This window comes from Siphateles boraxobius, unplaced genomic scaffold (genome assembly GCF_051911475.1).
Source record: "Siphateles boraxobius isolate OS27281-9 unplaced genomic scaffold, OSU_SipBor_1 41, whole genome shotgun sequence".
Taxonomy (NCBI): Eukaryota; Metazoa; Chordata; class Actinopteri; order Cypriniformes; family Leuciscidae; genus Siphateles; species Siphateles boraxobius.
Window position 1 is genome coordinate 16,322,794 of NW_027509042.1, and position 17,098 is coordinate 16,339,891.

At 37.4% G+C, this 17,098-nt stretch overlaps 1 protein-coding gene across 1 annotated transcript in view; it reads right to left on the bottom strand.

The window, feature by feature from the left end:
- kank4 (KN motif and ankyrin repeat domains 4) overlaps window positions 1-16,021 on the bottom strand; it is a 54,828-nt gene extending 38,807 nt beyond the window's left edge. The window contains exon 1 of the mRNA XM_077198582.1: window positions 15,821-16,021. The gene's annotated coding sequence lies outside the window, so the exon portion shown is untranslated. The remainder of the gene's footprint in view (window positions 1-15,820) is intronic.
- Window positions 16,022-17,098: the final 1,077 nt, after the last annotated feature.

The following is a 17,098-nucleotide window of genomic DNA, read 5'->3' on the forward strand; positions in this document are numbered from 1 at the left end:
AAAATGGCTAAATCTGCTATGGTAAATTAGGAAGAATGAGAAACAACAGGATGTGGAGGGCAACATTTTAGGCATTTTGACTAACTCCAAAGATGATCCTGCCGATCTTTCTCAATATTTTTTAAATCTTGCCCACAGGTATGAATAACATATCGTCATACAAGCTTTTAATTTATACCATGGATTATATAATGCATGCTATCAACTGATTTTACAGTTCCTCAGATTCAATTTCAGTGAAGCTATAGGCAAACTATACGTTAAACAGCTAATCAAACAGTTAATCTTTAAATCATTGAAATGATTGAATTTTTTATATTTTACATTTTAAGACTTTTTTTCTGAATTGCCTCAAATGTAATGCAACTAAATCAATGTAAACAAAAATCCAATTCAATTTATTGTTAAAAAAGGTTTCACTTAAGGTGTCTTTGTTACAGTGTAATTATACATTTACTGAGTAATATCAATTAACGTGTATTTACTATAGGGTATCGGTTAAGGAATAGGGTTTATTTAGGGGTAGTCCTTTGTTATTATGCATAATTTACTGTTATAAGTACAGGTAATATGTAACAAGGACACTGTAAAATAAAGTGTTAAAAAACACTGGCAGCCGTGCTTGGCAGAAATTCACCATAAAACATACTGTGACAATGTTTACGGTATTACGAGATGGCATTTTGATTGTATATTTTACAACTTATAACCATATATTGCATTAAGTGATATGTTAGTATACCAAGCTACCTAAACTACCAAAAATTGTGTTTTTTATGTGTACTGATAACCACCATGATAATATAGCTGGCAAAACAGAAAGCCACATAACAAATCAATTGTAAATGGGTCACAGGGTCATACACGCAAAGACAAAAAAACATCAGGGTGATATGCAAAAAGCATTAACTAAATAACCCAAAACACCTTCATTTACATGACTAAAAACAAAAAATAAAAATAACCAAGACTATTTTAATAAAATATAATCATATATGTGATGTGTCATGCAGGGACTTCTGGGAATGTCATTTTACTGTTGTTGTTTTTTGTAAATAAAACAATTGACAGTATTTTACATTAAAATGAAATATAAACCATTCACAGTTCTTCACCATATGGTAAGGTAACTTAAAGTTAACCAATTAAAATGTTCTTACTGTAGCTTTTAACGATTTGATGAAAAGACAAAAATTCAATATTTTGTTCTTTAACCATTTGTGTATGATGCTGAATTGTGAATATTATAAGCTGTCAACTTCACTTTTCCATGCCAATAACCCATTCCTCAATCAAAAATACAAGTAGCAGGTGTAGACATCAAAGACAAACGAAATAAGAAAAAGCTGTAAGATGCAACATAGCAACACAGCAACAGATGTTCATTGTGTGAATTAATGTTCAACACCTCATGACTGACAAATCTACTATGTTGGCAAGCAGCAAATTGTCTGACAAGAAGCTTTAAACATCTGACAATATGAAAGCTCATAACATCTGTAACAAAACTTTAGTTTCCGGCTGTTGCCAGCATTTTAGGTTACATACTCTCATAACAAAGACATATAAAGAGAAGCTTGGTGCCAGACAGGGCATTAATAAAAAAGGATTACTTAAAAACATATTTACATATGACCTACATCTCTGACACTACTATACCCCCAACAGTCTGGATACATTAATGTAGCCCACTGAGAAATAGTACGGCTCTAACAGTGCTGTTTCTACACACCATATTAGAATGTGCATACTAAAATCTCAGCTGTAGGGTATGGACCAATCAGACACATACTAATTATTCATTATATACAAAGGTTTATGAAACTCCTCACACAGCCCAAATGAACAAACACAAGGGCAGAAACAGTGTCAGGTTACAGGGCATGATAAGGAGATTTTACGACCTCCGAGGAATGTGGCCACATACTCAAGAGAGAGACTATGAAACAGAAACCTCTTTAAAACAGACTTTGCTGCATTAATCATAGACTAACTGATCTATAAATGAACATGCATAAAACTGTGAAAGAAACAGTGTAAATGGTTTACTGTCTCGTGTACTATTAGGTATATATTATGGTATGTATCCTGGTATACAACCAACTAACGATCAATGTAACCTCACCTGTATCATGCCTCCTACCCAATTAATGCTCATTTAATGACTCACACTTTGATGTACATCACCTTCTTCTAGAATGCAGTGTGGATGTGTTATAGCTATCTGAACATTAATGAAGGTATAATCATGCTAGGGACAAAGATCCGTAAATCAACTAAGAGCCACTTTCCCTCTCAGACATGTCACCTTTCTGTTTGGTCGAGTTCAAACCTTAGGGGAGGATCTTTTCCAGGCCTTATTAGAGACAGTCCACATGTGACCTCCCTCTCTTAGTTCTTTCATCCAGCCGCAACACTGTTCTGGTGATTCTGGGGAACCCCCTCCCCCTCCACGGGGGCCCCAGGGCCCAGCAGGCCTCAATCCAACCAGATATGGGCACAGGCAGGAGAGAGATGACTCTCTCACAAAGAACCAAGGACAATCTCAAGAGTTTTGGAACAAAGACTCCAACCAACAACGACTCCAATCACCCATCCTTCCGACTTCCTCACTTCTCCTGGGTGCTCGGCGTGGCCTCAACAGAGTCCCAGGCCTTCACCAAACCAGTCATGCGTTCCTGGAGAAAGAGAACGCTCAACCAACTTCCACTTGACACTGCCGGAACCATCAACGACTTCAATTTTCAACAACTTCAAGAATTGTTCCCATTACAAATGCAAGTATTCAATTCAATGAAATGTGAAAATGAAATTCTGATGGTTCTTCTCATAGACCCTCTTCCGGTTTCCAATTTCATCCTATCACTAACCTATTTATGTATTCTTGTGTGTATGTTGTTTAGTTTATTTATATTCATATAAATATCTATATTTAGTTAATAAAACTTGTACATAATATGTATTTGGTTCTGTTTTGTTTGCAATACAAGTCACTTTACGATCACGGTTTTTGCTACTGGCTCAAAGTACTGTACAGGCGAAGAAATAATTATTCTTCGGTGGCCATGGAAGATACCCTTTTCTTAGAATAAATTAATAATCAAAAGAGTTTGTTGGAAGAACTGATTAATTGATTGTAATATTAATTCAGCCACATCAAGTTAATTCAATTAACTGACCCAAATATTTATAATTAATAATAACAAGATATTATTGATTATTAATATTTCCAGAAAGCTGAGTTCCTTACACAGCATTTGTAAAATGGTTGTTCAATGTGTTCTTTATTCTTTTTTTCAGAAGATACGCGTCAAAACTTGTGGAATAACTAAAAGACAATCACATGTTCCGTAAAGCAACATTAGCTCTCCTGGAGACTGCAGTCACTATCTGAGAGTGCAAGGAATGCAAGATTTCATGGGACAGATTATATCTATAAAGACCTCGGTTTCACTTTATTTTGATGGTCCCTTTAACACATTCTGTTGTCTATAAGTAACATTGCACCTACATGTCTACTAACTCTCATTAGAGTATTAGTAGACTGGTAGGCTTAGGGTTAGAATAGGTTGACATGTAGTTGAAAAGTTACTTATTCAGTAGAGTGTCTGTTGGAGGACCATCACAATAAAGAGTTAGCAGATATTAAGCAGACTGTACACTAATACTCTAATGAGAGTTAGTTGACATGTAGTTGCAAAGTTACTTAAAGGGTTAGTTCACCCAAAAATGAAAATTAAGTCATTAATTACTCACCCCCATGCTGTACCAACCCCGTAAGACCTTCGTTCATCTTCGGAACACAAATGAAGATATTTTTGATTAAATCTGAGAGGTGGATCACTGCTACATAGGCTGCCTGAGGGAATGAAACTTGACGGCCCAGAAAATCATTAAAGAACATGTTTAAATATTCCATGTGCCTACAGTGGCTCAACTATAAGTTTATCAAGAGACGAGAATACTTTTTTTCCGGAAAAAAAAAACATAAATAACGACTTTATTCGACTATTCCTTTTCGTCCTTGTGGGCCTGAGACGAGAGTTCAAGAGATTTCCACGACGCATGCGCGAGAACTGAACAAGAAGTATTAGAAGAAGAACGTCCTCTTCTAATTTTTGTGTTTGTGTTTGGAGCTGCATACGGGAGTGAATGACATCAGGCTGCGGCAGACGGAGGTTCTGAAGAAGGACTACAAGAGCCTGATCGAGACGGTACGCAGCACAGCGCCTGAGGCAACGATCATCGTGTCTGGACCGCTTCCCACGTACCGACAAGGACAGGAAAGGTTCAGTAGATTATTTGCACTAAATGAATGGTTAATGTCATGGTGTAATGAACAGAAACTGCTCTTTGTAAATAATTGGAATCTGTTCTGGGAGCGACCTAGGCTCTACCGTGCTGATGGCCTGCACCCCAGCAGAATCGGAGCGGCTGTTCTGTCGGACAACATCTCCAAGACGTTACACACCATATGACTAGAAAATCAAAGTCCAAATCACAGTCTTCGCTGTGCCAAATTAATTGAAATAAGTAGTGTAGAACATTATATAGAAACTGTGTCTATTCCTCGTTTAGTGAGGCCATATAATAAATCTACTGTAGGATCTAGGGAAAATCTTATTGTAATTAAACCTGAAAATCTAAATCTCAGTGAACAAAAACAATTTCTAAAACTAGGTCTTCTAAACATTAGATCGCTCACACCTAAGGCGGTTATTGTAAATGAAATGGTCACAGATAATAGCTTCGATGTACTTTGCCTTACTGAAACCTGGCTTAAACCAAATGATTATTTCGGTCTAAATGAGTCCACTCCACCAGGATACTGTTATAAGCATGAGCCCCGTCTGATCGGTCGTGGCGGCGGTGTTGCAACAATCTATAGAGATATTCTTAATGTTATTCAGGAAACAGGTCACAGGTTTAATTCATTTGAAGTACTTGTACTAAATATTACGCTCTTAGATGTAAGAAAGAAATCCCTATTATCTCTAGCCTTGGCTACTGTATATAGACCTCCAGGGCCCTATGCTGATTTCCTAAAAGAGTTTGCAGAGTTTCTCTCAGATCTATTGGTAAATACCGATAAAGCAATAATTGTTGGAGATTTTAACATACACGTAGATAACACAAATGATGCGTTAGGGACTGCGTTTACAGATTTATTAAACTCTTTTGGGGTCAAGCAAAACGTCAGTGGTCCCACTCATCGTCTAAATCATACACTAGACTTAATTATATCATATGGAACCAATCCAACTGATATAGATATTATACCGCAAAGTGACGATCTCACTGATCATCACATGGTAACTTGTATAATACGTACTGCTGAAATTTGTCATGTTGCGCCACGTTATCGACCAGGCAGAACAATCGTTCCAACCACTATAGATAGATTCTTAAATAGCTTACCTGATCTATCTCAGCTGCTCAGTGAACCCAAACAAACAGATGAACTAGAGGAAATGACTAGCAGTTTGAGCACCATTTTCTCTAGTACATTAGATATTGTTGCACCAATTAGATTAAAAAAGGTTAGAGAGAAAAGTAAAGCACCTTGGTACAACAGTGCTACGCATGTTATCAAGAGAGAAACTCGTAACTTAGAGCGTAAATGGAAACAAACTAATTTAGAGGTCTTTAGATTCGCGTGGAAAGACAGTATGTCACGCTATAAAAAGGCTCTAAAAGCAGCCAGGGCTGAGCATCTCCACAAACTAATAGAAAATAACCAAAATAATCCAAGGTTTTTATTTAACACCGTGGCTAGACTAACAAATATACAGACATCACCAGAGCAAAATATTCCGTTACAGTATAGTAGTAATGATTTTATGAACTACTTTAATGAGAAAATAGAAAGCATCCGTAACACAATTGTAAATGTACACTCTTTTATGGTGTCTTATGATTCAGCCTCAATTATCGCCCCTCTGGAACAACTACACCGCTTTACAACTATAGGACAGGAAGAGCTAAATAAACTTATCATTGCATCGAAACCAACAACATGTTTATTAGATCCAATACCCACTAAACTACTGAAAGAAGTGTTACCTGTAGTGGAAGAGCCTCTTCTCAATATTATTAACTCGTCTTTATTTTTAGGTCATGTTCCAAGAATATTCAAGCTGGCAGTAATAAAACCTCTCATTAAGAAACCGCAATTAGACCCAAATAACTTAGCAAATTACAGACCCATTTCAAATCTTCCATTTATGTCTAAAATACTAGAAAAAATTGTGTCCGCTCAATTGTGCTCTTTCTTGCAAGAAAATGAGATATATGAAAAATTCCAGTCAGGATTCAGACCGCATCATAGCACAGAAACTGCGCTAGTTAAAATTACAAATGATTTACTTTTAGCTTCTGACCAAGGCTGTATCTCAATACTAGTTCTACTCGATCTAAGCGCTGCGTTCGACACTATCGATCATAAAATACTCCTGGATCGACTACAAAACTACACTGGTGTTCAGGGACAGGCATTAAGCTGGTTTAGATCGTACTTATCAGACCGTTATCATTTTGTCTGTTTAAATGGGGAAAAATCAAAGATAACGTCAGTAGACTATGGAGTGCCGCAAGGATCGGTGTTAGGCCCTCTGCTATTCTTAATATATATGCTCCCACTTGGTAATATTATAAGAAAACATGCAATTAATTTCCACTGTTATGCTGATGACACTCAATTATATATTTCATCACGGCCAGATGAAAACACTAACTTATCAAATTTGACAGAGTGTCTCAAAGATATAAAATGCTGGATGACGCGTAATTTCCTGCTACTAAATTCAGATAAAACGGAGGTATTACTTATTGGTCCAAAAAACTACCCACAAACTCACTTACAATACAACTTTAATATAGAAGGATGTCCAGTTACTTTATCCACTACAGTAAAAGACCTGGGTGTTATACTAGACCGCAACTTGTCTTTCGAAAATCATATTTCATATGTTACAAGAACAGCCTTTTTCCACCTTAGAAACATTACAAAGCTACGTAACATGCTATCTGTTTCTGATGCAGAAAAGTTAGTTCATGCATTCATGACCTCGAGACTAGATTATTGTAATGCTATATTAGCTGGCTGTCCTGCATCCTCAATAAACAAGCTACAGTTAGTGCAAAATGCAGCTGCTAGAGTTCTTACTAGGTCAAGAAAATATGATCATATAACACCAATTTTATCATCTCTACACTGGTTACCTATCAAGTTCCGTATCAATTACAAAGTACTATTACTGACCTATAAAGCCCTAAATGGTTTAGCTCCTGTGTATTTAATGGACCTTCTATCGCCCTAAAATCCATCACGTTCTTTAAGATCACTAAATTCGAGGCTTCTGGTCATTCCTAGGATATCTAAGTCCACTAAAGGAGGAAGGGCGTTCTCACATTTAGCTCCAAAACTCTGGAATAGCCTTCCTGATATTGTTCGAAGCTCTGACTCGCTGTCCCAGTTTAAAACTAGATTTAAGACGCATCTCTTTAGCCAAGCATTTACATAATGCTTACCTTTTATACCACTGCTGAATCAGATCAAATGCATTTAATATTATAAAACTTGAAGAGTCTGTAGGTTATTTGTATAAGTTGCATAGTATTTACAGTCATTACGTTCCTGTGTATATTGCGTGAATGACGGGTGGTTGGGTAGATATTGTGTTTTGCGGTAGTTGGTATGCCATACGGAACCGTTGCCACTGAACCTGCATTAACGACGACAGTGGGGCTCGACAGCCTTAGTCAAACGGGTCGGCGCGTATGGTTGGGTTGCGGAGAGATTGTGAGATTGTTGTTGGGTCTCAGCAGCAGGAGGGATGTAGAGGTCAGTAAGCAGGGCTGAGTTGAGTGGGGGACGGAGGGGGTTGACTCTGGGACGCAAGAATCACTGTCTTCATGTTTTTTATCATTTACGCCCGTGTTATGGAAATCATTATGAACAGCAGCTACGCTAATTATTTTCCCTTTTTGCTTTTCTGCTGTTATCTCGGGACGCGAGTCCCGAGAAAAACGGCGTTCGTCAGCTCCAGTTTGTATCCAGCCTTTCACAGAGACTTCAGATACGCCAATCACAAAGCCTGTGAAGAGACGACTCAACACCGGCGATATGGACCCTCTATGGTGGACGGCACTGATCCTCAACAACTCGTCTCAACACCGGCGTGATTACTTGGACTTCCAAAAGATGGAAATGGATAAATATTCTAAATGTTCCGATCCAATCTGACTTGTAATGCTGCCCGAATCATAAATCATGCACTGTTCCTTCGTTGGCCAGAGGAGAACTGTCCCTCCGACTGAGTCTGGTTTCTCCCAAGGTTTTTTTCTCCATTCTGTCACCTGATGGAGTTTTGGTTCCTTGCCACTGTTGCCTTGGCTTTTGGCTTGCTTAGTTGGGGACATTTAATATTCAATAATATTATTGATCTGCCTTACTTAAGGTGGACGTTGACTCAATTTTCTTTTAGAAACAAACTCTGTTATATTATTTTCATGTTATCACTGTGAATCTGCTTTGATACAATCTGTATTGTAAAAAGCGCTATATAAAATAAAGGTGACTTGACTTGACTCTTCTGAGTTCTCGCGCATGCGTCGGAAGGAAGGAAGACTATGTTTTGACAGTTGCGCAAGTGTCTTTTTATTGCTTAAAACAGAAAAGAATTCAGACAAAAACATCCAAAAGCAGACGCAAACAGAAACGATTGCCTAAAGAGGTCAGAAGGTTTCAACTCCTCCATTCAGCATCTGTGTAGACCTCTTTTCTAAGCTTCTCTATCTGCAGATTCTCTACGGCTGAAGATGAGGAAAAATACAACACACATTTGCTCTTCTGCAACATTGTATAATTGTATGTCTAAATATTCAGTATTCATTATAAGTATTACCAATACAGTAGGCAAAAAATACCCAGATGACACACTTCATCTGCTGAGATTCTGAAGTGTGCCACCAGTAGACAATCTGCTTTCCCATGAGTCTATAGAAGCAGAGGAGCTGTCAGACTTGAGAGGTTGAAATGGTGGTATGGTAATTTAGTGCAACCCAAAGGGCCATGTGTCTTTCACTGGTCTAGGACACAAGAAGACAGTATGTGCCTGGTTAGATCCCACAAATTGAACTGAACATTTGTTTCAAGAGATCAACCACAAGAACATACTCAAAAACAGCATTTTTCTTTGAACATTCACATGCACTCTTACACACAGCAGCACAAGGGTACTCATGCTCACAGTGGAACTGATTTACTGATATTGCACTCGATTCACTGATATCCAAAAAGCTTATTTACATTCCTAAGTCTCAATGCGATCAATTCTGAGCTGCCTTCACTGATAGACAGCAAGAGAAAATATGACGACAGCTCACAGGTTAACATCCACAACCCCTCAATTCCACAAACTCTCTCAGCTCTCAATACAGAGTTAGTGCACTTTAAACTGCCGTTCAAATGATTGGGGTGGGTGAGATTTTTAGGATTGTTTTTTAAAAGCAAGACTGCATTATTTGATTAGAATACAGTAAAACTAAAATTTATTTTATTCCTGTGATGGCAAAGCTGGATTATCAGCATCATTACTCCAGTCTTTAGTGTCACATGATCATTCAGAAAGTATTCTATAATGCCGATTTTGTCCTCAAGAAAAAAAAATATTATTTTTAAAAATAATAATATATAAATACATAATTAAAAATAAATATATATATATATATATATATATATATATATATATATACAGTATATATATATATATATATATATATATATATAAACATAAACATCTTTGGAACTCAAAATGTGCTTTGAAATATGTCAAAATACGTTCAAGTTGTTCTCTTCCAAGTATATTGGGAGCAGGGACTGTCAAACAAAACAAAAAAACACCTTAAAGGCATCATAGAAATGTCTGTAAAACTAATGCATTAAATTCCAAGTCTTCTAAAGTCATATGATAGCTTTGTGCGAGTAAAAAGAAAGAAAGTCCTCATTCGTTGAACATTTTCCCTTGAAAACCTTGCTTGACGGCCGTGGTCACAATTCACTTTCATTGTAAGAAGTAAAAAGAAACTCTTACAGGTTTCAAAACTCATGTTGGAGAGTAAATGATGAAATTAGTTTCATTTGTGGGTGAACTATACCTTTATAATGTAATTTTATGCTTGACAAAATCATGGTGTGAAACAGACATAGGGCCTCTTTGAGGTCAAAGTGTTTCTACCATCTACACATTCACATCCACTGGATCCTCAGGGATTTCCTCACATGAAAACACAATAACAGTAAAAGTCTGGTCAGCTCTTGTGGTTCTTATACAAAGCAAAGTTTCCATTGGGAATATGAGATCCATGGAGCAGCCAATATGCAACTACAATTCACTCGTCAGAAGATTTTCCTTTGAGTAGCTCTTAGACAGATCTTTCTGTGTTCATACTACTTTTTATTTTATTTTATACACATATGAGGAATACATTTAAAGGGCCGGAGCAGATTAGATTAGCCATTGTTTCCATCTCCGTTCTGTGAGAAATGTCCTTCAGCAGAAAACAATGGACAAGGAATCGCCCTCACAAAGCCTCACATGTGAAGCCCCAAGAGACCTCGCTATGCCAAATTCCATAACCTCCACAGAAGGCTTTCTCGTGCCCACCACCTCAGACATCCAAGAAACTAAGGAATGTACAATATTTTAGCGTAACAGCAATAGTCGAGTTACTTAAAACATATCAGGTATAAGTACAACAATATGTCTTTCTGTTGTTTCCATTAAAGGGCTGTTTCAAAGATCAACCAGGCCATGGAATTACAGTCACTGGTGCAATAAGCCCACATGACTGATTAAAAGAGCAAACACACAAGAGTCTGTTTATTTCTCTAATAAATTTCCACTGGCTTTACAGGATTTTACTTTAAGATGAGAATAATAAAATAAATAAATGCATGCACGGATAAAAATCTATAAAACATAAATATAAAAATTTAATAATACTATTACTAAATAAATAAACCAATAAATAAATACATGCATTAATGATGGATGGATGGATGGATGGATGGATAGATGTATAGGCTGCAACAACACAGGGTCAGCAAAATCAAATAGAAAGGCTCTGTATCTTTAGGGAGTCAGAGCTCCTGGGTGGCCCTAATGTACCTCTGCATTCCTGAGAACATCAAACAGCCTGTAGGCTACCAGGAAGACATTACATGTGCAAAGAAAGGCAGTGAGCCAATTATACAATGACTTTCAAGGGGGTTGACAATTTTAAAGGAATTTAATCTTTCTTCTTTAACTCTGGTAAACTATGAAAATGTAAAGGCAATTTTTAGCGAGCAATCTTTCGAAGTCCCTGATTTAACACAAATTGCAATTTGGCAACATTATCACAATTAGCAAAATATCTATTTTGTCTATTATATTTGCAGAGTATGTCAGGCATATGAGCCAACCAGGACACCGGGAGGGGAAATCACCACTTTGGAATTTTTTTTTATTTTTTATCTTACATAAACACCATAGTGTAACCATTGATTTTTTTATTTTTTTTTGCCCTCCCAGCCATGTAAAGAATGAGGTTTGTCAAGATAGTCTATATAAGGGTGGTTAAAATTGCAGCTCTGCAATGATAAATTATTCTGTTCGTGTATTTAGAAGCATGTTGTGATGTGCAGCTGCGTTTGATATTTATTTGTTTTCAGTGTCTTCTGGAATGTAATTATTAAAAAAAATTTATCATTAGTGTCAAAATGATTAAGATGACCGATCAAATCAAAGAAGTTGAGGCTTTACTGTTCACAGAAGCCGATCATGTACAAAGTACAACTCGGTTTCCGAAAATAAAAACTATTTTCTCCATAACAAAACTTAAACCTTTAAAGAAGGTCCTACTGTGAGCTGAGGTTGTTAATTGATGGTATTAACTTCTGTTGAAGCTGTGCCCACATTGTTTCAACTTATTTTTAGAATAATTGAGTTTAACATCAGAATTTGTTGTAAAAAAATTATATTTACCATGATGCTGTTCAGAAAATTCCATGAATCTCCCTATTACGTAATCTCCCTATGCTCTAAAAATAATTATTTGTATAGTAGGCCTAATATTTGTATATAGATGCATATTTTGCAATAGACTTATACATATACAGTTGTAATCAAAATTATTCAAGCCCACAAGGTTTGTTGGCAAAATTTACAGACTTTCAGCTGTTGCATATGAACAATCAAACAAAAGTAATTGTTTTGCATAACACAACAAATGGTTTCTGCAAATTGAATTGAAAATGCAACTTTTAATGACTTTTGCAGTCTCAAAATGATTCAACCCGCAGAATAGAATCCCTCACAACAGCAGAAATCTGCACAACATGTTGTGGCGAAGGACGGCCGAGGGACGTGAGAGAACGACGCGAGGCCGGTGGTGCGATTGCTAATGAGCAACACCTGTGAAGGACACCGGTCTCGCATCTCTCACGGAGGAGCGGAAGCATAAAGGAGGAGCGACGACGTTGATGATCGAGAGAGGAACAGGCCTGTATTTTAGTTGTGTTGTGTTTTTGTATTTGTATTTTACTTTACTTCAGTTATATTTATTTTCGGTAGCCAGCAGTCGTCCGCGAGGGGCTGCTGGCGGTATTTTGGTTTGTTTGTTTTATTTTAAATAAAGTTTCTTTGATTGTTCGCCGGTTCCTCCCTCCTTCTTAGGGATCATTAGTTGCACCAGGTGTGATTGAGCTAGAACACATAAAATATCTGAACTTGCTAGGTTTGTTGGTTTGTCACGTTTGACTGCATTTTAGAAATATGGCTAAGTCAAAAGAATGGTCCAAAATGTCATCGCCCTTCACAAACAAAGAACAGGATACAAAAATTTAGAAGGCACTAAATGTAGGCTACCTAGAGATGCCATTGGAAGCATAGTTTGCGAGTTCAAAGTTAAAGGAACTGTGGCTACTCTACCTGGACGGGGCAGAAAAAGGAAGCTATCAACGGCTGCAGCCAGATTTCTGAGAAGGCAGGTTCAGAGAAACCCTTGAGTGACTGCAAAAGACCTGCAGCAAGACTTGGTGGCAACAGGCACTGAGGTTTCAGCTGCAGAGTAAGGCTTGTACTAAACTCAGATGGTTTCCATTCCAGAACTTCAAGACTACACCACTACTGACCCAAAAGCACAAGAAATGTGCTCAAAATCAAATAAATAAATCCCCAAAAGTTTTGGGATTCTGTTCTGTAAGAGACGCAAGAATAATGCAAGAATATTACTGAACTAGAGGCCATTGCTCATGAGGAATGGGCTAAGATTCCTCAGAAACGCTGCTAGAATCATAACATCAAAAGGGTGTTCTTGCCATGAAAGGGTTGAATAATTTTGAGACTGCAGAAGACATTAAAAGTGGCAAATTTCAGTTGAATTTTGGGAAAACACTTTTTAGTGTTGAGCTTTGATTCAATTGTTTAATTTGTTCATTGCAAACAGCTGAAAGTCTGTACATTTTGCCAATAAACCTGATTTGCAATGGGGCTTGTATAACTGTATATATATAACTTTTTAAATGAGTACCTATTATTACAGGTTATATCTGTCACGATTAACGTGTTTTACTTTCATTTTCAAGGACTTTTTTGCTTCTCTTAGTTGTTTCCTTAGTTTAATTTTCCTGCTCTTTGTTGTTTCTATGGTTTTTGATTAATTAGCACACCTGTTCATCTTTCACTTCTTTATCCTTATTTATTTAAGTCCCTCAGTTCATTCAGTTCATTGTCCAGTATTTTTTGAGCATGGCATGCTTTTTCGTGCTGTTTTATAATTTTGGATTACCTACTTCTGTGTTAATAAAAATCTCCTATGCTGCTCTTCGTCATCCTTGTAGATAAATGCATGTCCATTTCTTCCTTGTTTTTAATTCAATGCTGTTCGCAATGCTTCATGGGATTGAGATTTTGTCCCCTTACTAAAGCCAACAAGTACACAGACTTGTAACTTTTTATTTTGGTCAGATTTTTTAAACCATTTACAATAAATCCTAATTATATTATCTTTTAAATTCTATATAATTAAAGGTCCATTGTGTAATATTTGGGAGGATATGTTGACAGAAATGCAATATCATATACATAACTATGTTTTCAGTGGTGTATAAAGACCTTAATTTATGAACCATTATGTTTTTATTACCTTAGAATGAGCCATTTCTATCCACATACACCGCGAAATTGAAATTCACCGACATGTCTACACTAAATTAGCCCTAAACGGACAAACGCATTTTGTTATTATCTTGTTCTTCTTGCAAGGAAGCTAGCTAAATTCAGCGAATAAAACACTGACACAATGATGAATAATTAACTATAATATTCGCAAAAACATATCGTTTCACTGAATAATAAAGGAAACCTAATTTCTTATCTTTGTAAAGAAACCTCATTGCTTAACTGGCTAGTAGCTATTCTCTGCCGTCTCAAAGGACGACATCTTTTCCTGTCGGTCACCGTAACTTTTGTTGGTTGGAATTTCGCAACCTCACCACTAGATGCCGCTAAAAATCACACACTGCACCTTTAATAAATGCAATAAAAAGCGCTCATCAGCAGTGTTGCTATATGGTTACCTCATCGGAAGAATGCAGGTCTGTTCATTAGCGTATATTCGGCTACAGTTCAAAACATCTGCTGTGACTAACTTCTAATCTAACTTTTACCTTTATTTAAACTTTTGAAACCCCTGAAGACCCCCAAACCGGTTGTTTTGACTTCCTTTGTTGGGATACATGGCCTTAATTAGGGGGATTTGTCCCCCACCCTGAACGTCCCATAATCTGCACCCTGTGCAAAGGAAATGACCGTCTATACTCTGTAATGAGATTATTTTTTGTTTTATTTCAATATCAGTTTTGTTCCTGCATAAACTGATTGAGGGTGAATTTCAGGTTAATTGGTACACTTTCCCAGTCATCATGGCAGTGAAAAATAAGCAAATTGTGTTGCTACAGTCAATGTGCAGTTTAGAAAACGCACTGCTTAATAAAGCTAATGTGGTATGTACAAAACAATATATGCACATTGACCAACCCATAGCATCTGAATAGAAAAAACACTATCTCGGTTGCGTCTGAAACTGGCAGGAAAGCGCACTCTGCACACAAATCAAACAGGGAACCTTTCTGCATGACAGCTAGGATCTCGCCTCGGGCATCGTAGGATATTAGAGAGATCTCTACCAGCTGAGCTCACCGTCTCTGGATAGCAAAATGAGCCAGCAAATGAGCCAGCCTCCATCGCAAAATAATCAAGCCTCAGCTATTGACTGCAGACGCGCGAGCTCTAGCAGCCCAGCGTCACGAGCGCAGTCCTGCACTACGGCACAATCAAACAGTCTCGCATCTCTTACAGATTGACACATAGTAACAGCCAGCTGGTCGACATTACGACAACCCAGCGGGGAGGTAAACTGAAACAGCACAGCCAAGCGCGAGATGAGACCATTTGTGCAATGAGACATGGGCTTCCCACATAGACAGCATTAATAATGGCCAAATGACCAATGCTGTCAAGGTGGCTCACTTTAAAAATAGCCAGGTCTAAAATGAAGAATCTAGTTTGTGAATCTAAAAAAATAAATGATTACTAGAAAAACAGCACATAATAAGGCTTCCTGAAATGCTCAACAAGAAATGAAAAGGGTGGATTTAAGGGATGGTGTGTGGGATCTACTGTATAGAGGTGTGCTGTATTTTCCAAAGGTAAACATGAAAAAAGTTGAATAATGAAGCTGACAGAAGAGGAATGCATTATCTCACATCACTTACCTCAGTCTCTGGGGGACCCTTGTGTTTTTCCTATAGGCACTGCAGAGGTAAGGCAGACCTTCAAGGAAATCCAGCACAAGGAGGAAGCCGCAAGCAGCTGCGACGGCGGTGGAGGCACTCCTCACTCCCCTACACACACACTCACAATCTGAGGCTGTGATACTGTTGTTATTGAGATTTGTGGAAGGGGACGCGGCAGAATGCTCTCATAACAAGTGCTATACTGTGAGCCTGAACACACCCCTCCCACAGAGCTCATCCAATAGCAGGGTCAGACACACACAAGCACAGACACACATCAGTAACTACCCCCCCCCCCCCCCCACCCATCACATTCAAATGCTATAGGATTAAAGTAGTACAGCATGGCTGCTAAAAGATTAAACTGGTGTTTAGCCATATTGCCTATATGCTGCTTGAGCTCTCCATCATCTTCTGTGTGTGTGTGTGTGTGTGTGTGTGTGTGTGTGTGTGTGTGTGTGTGTGTGTGTGTGTGTGTGTGTGTGTGTGTGTGTGTGTGTGTGTGTGTGTGTGTGTGTCACTGACACGGAGGTAGTGTGGTAAAGTGATTTAAAAAACACCACACCGCTCAGCTGGGGCTGAAAGAGTGCAGGACATGCCTCTCATTCTTTGAGTGCACTGGTCTATTTCTCTGCGATTCCAGACTCAAAAGCTTCATCCCAGGGCTGGTTTGCCTCTGACAGTAACTGCATTCTATTCAAGGCTTCATCGTTAACACTGTAGCGGAATAAAAAGAGGTGCATTTCTTGTAAGCACAGACATTATACGTTTTAATACAAGAATTTATATTTGGCTTATGGGGGAGACCAGGCTAGTTGTCACACTCCAGTCGATATTTAATATCTAATAATACATATGCATTATATTACCGTATAATGTTATTGAGGTAGTTTATGTTTGTAAATTTAAATGGAAAAAAATTTATTAAACACATTTTTTTCTAAAGTAATTTACAAAAATATCAAACTATTGTTTTGGCCAAATGAATATTGTAAATATACAGTAAATTAATTTAATTAATTCTAAATTAATATTACAATAATTATATAATATTGTATTATTATGATAAATAATAATAATTAGATTAATTTTAAGACATTTAATAATACATTGCAAGATAACGCATGTGACAAAATCAACCTCGAATATTCTTGTCATAAAACAGTTCAACCACAATTGACATTTGCCTGAATGCATGCCAGTGTGGTTACTGATAAATAGCCCTTTTGACAACTAGCCTCAGTCTCCTCTACATAA